The 2,281-nt window shown below is 32.4% G+C and overlaps 1 non-coding gene across 1 annotated transcript; it reads right to left on the bottom strand.

The window, feature by feature from the left end:
- Positions 1-1,768: 1,768 nt before the first annotated feature.
- LOC148545724 (small nucleolar RNA R71) lies at positions 1,769-1,876 on the bottom strand. The gene has a single exon (XR_015900730.1). It is a non-coding gene; the product is annotated as a small nucleolar RNA R71 (small nucleolar RNA).
- Positions 1,877-2,281: the final 405 nt, after the last annotated feature.

Genomic DNA, 2,281 nt, shown 5'->3' with positions numbered 1-2,281 from the left:
TCTTGTTTGATCTTGATGATTTTTTGTTTTGTGTCTTTTCATGTTTATCATATGCATTCTTGAATTCTTAGTGCGCAAGCATTAAAGAATTCTAAGTTTGGTGTCTTGCATGTTTTCTTTGCATTAAAAATTTTTCAAAAATATGTTCTTGATGTTCATCATGATCTTCATTGTGTTCTTGGTGTTCATCTTGACATTCATAGCATTCTTGCATGCATTCATTGTTTTGATCTAAAAATTTCATGCATCGCATAATTTTCATGTTTTCATAAAAATTTCAAAAATCAAAAAAATATCTTTCCCTTTTTCTCTCATCAAATTCGAAAATTTGAGTTGACTTTTTCAAAATTTTTAAAAATCAAGTTGTTGCCAATGAGTCAAATCAAATTTTCAATTTGAAAATCTTATCTTTTTCAAAATCTTTTTCAAAAATCAAATCCTTTTCAAAATTCTTAGTTATTTTCGAAAATTCCAAAAATATTTTTCAAAAATCTTTTTCTTATTTTTATATAAAATTTTCGAAAATAACTAATCAATTAATGTTTTGATTCAAAAATTTGAAGTTTGTTACTTGCTTGTTAAGAAAGATTCAAACTTTAAGTTCTAGAATCATATCTTGTGATTTCTTGTGAATCAAGTCATTAATTGTGATTTTAAAAATCAAATCTTTTTCAAAAACTAATTTCTATCATATCTTTTCAAAAATATCTTCTTATCTTATCTTTTTCAAAAATATCTTTTCAAAATATCTTTTCTAACCTCCTAACTTCTTATCTTTTCAAAATTTGTTTCAACTAACTAACTAACTTTTTGTTTGTTTCTTAACTTTTTCAAAACCACCTAACTAACTCTCTCTCTCTCATTTTCGAAAATGTCTTCCCTCTTTTTCAAAAATTTCCTTTTAATTAACTAATTATTTTTATTTTTTATTTTTAATTTCAAAAATTTTCGAAAAAAATTTCTACTAACAATTTTCAAAAACCATTTTCAAAAATCACTAACTCTTTTTCAAAATAATTTTCGAAAATTATACCTCCCCCATCCTATTCTATTTATTCATTCATATCCTAACATCTCATCTCACATCTCTTCCATCGGTACAGTTGTGTTTTTCCCTTTACATCACATTCTTTGTCTCCCCCTCTTTTCTTCCACTCACAAAGGGATCCCTATACTGTGGTATAAAGGATCTCTATTATTATTATTATTTTTTCTGTGCCTTCTTCTTTGTCATATGAGCAGGAGCAAGGATAAGAACATTCTTGTGGAAGCAGATCCAGAACCTGAAAGGACTCTGAAGAGAAAATTAAGAGAAGCTAAAATACAACAATCCAGAGATAACCTTTCAGAAATTTTCGAACAGGAAAAGGAGATGGCAGCCGAAAATAATAATAATGTAAGGAAGATGCTTGGTGACTTTACTGCACCTAATTCCAATTTACATGGAAGAAGCATCTCCATTCCTGCCATTGGAGCAAACAACTTTGAGCTGAAACCTTAGTTAGTTTCTCTGATGCAGCAGAACTGCAAGTTTAATGGACTTCCATCTGAAGATCCTTTTCAGTTCTTAACTGAATTCTTGCAGATATGTGATACTGTTAAGACTAATGGAGTAGATCCTGAAGTCTACAGGCTCATGCTTTTCCCTTTTGCTGTAAGAGACAGAGCTAGATTATGGTTGGATTCTCAACCCAAAGACAGCCTGAACTCTTGGGATAAGCTGGTCACGGCTTTCTTAGCCAAGTACTTTCCTCCTCAAAAGCTGAGCAAGCTTAGAGCTGATGTTCAAACCTTCAGACAGAAAGAAGGTGAATCCCTCTATGAAGCTTGGGAAAGATACAAACAGTTGACCAAAAAGTGTCCTTCTGACATGCTTTCAGAATGGACCATCCTGGATATATTCTATGATGGTTTATCTGAGCTATCAAAGATGTCACTGGACACCTCTGCAGGTGGATCCATTCACCTAAAGAAAACGCTTGCAGAAGCTCAAGAACTCATTGACATGGTTGCTAATAACCAGTTCATGTACACTTCTGAAAGGAATCCTGTGAGTAATGGGACGCCTATGAAGAAGGGAGTTCTTGAAGTTGATACTCTGAATGCCATATTGGCTCAGAATAAAATCTTGACTCAGCAAGTCAATATGATTTCTCAGAGTCTGCATGGAATGCAAGCTGCATCCAACAGTACTCAAGAGGCATCTTCTGAAGAAGAAGCCTATGATCCTGAGAACCCTGCAATAGCAGAGGTAAATTACTTAGGTGAACCTTATGGAAAC

The sequence above is a fragment of the Arachis ipaensis genome, chromosome B9, assembly GCF_059453495.1.
Source record: "Arachis ipaensis isolate K30076 ecotype BB chromosome B9, ASM5945349v1, whole genome shotgun sequence".
NCBI classification, from domain to species: Eukaryota; Viridiplantae; Streptophyta; class Magnoliopsida; order Fabales; family Fabaceae; genus Arachis; species Arachis ipaensis.
Note: the sequence above shows the minus strand (reverse complement) of the source record. Positions and strands in the feature narration are given on the sequence as shown.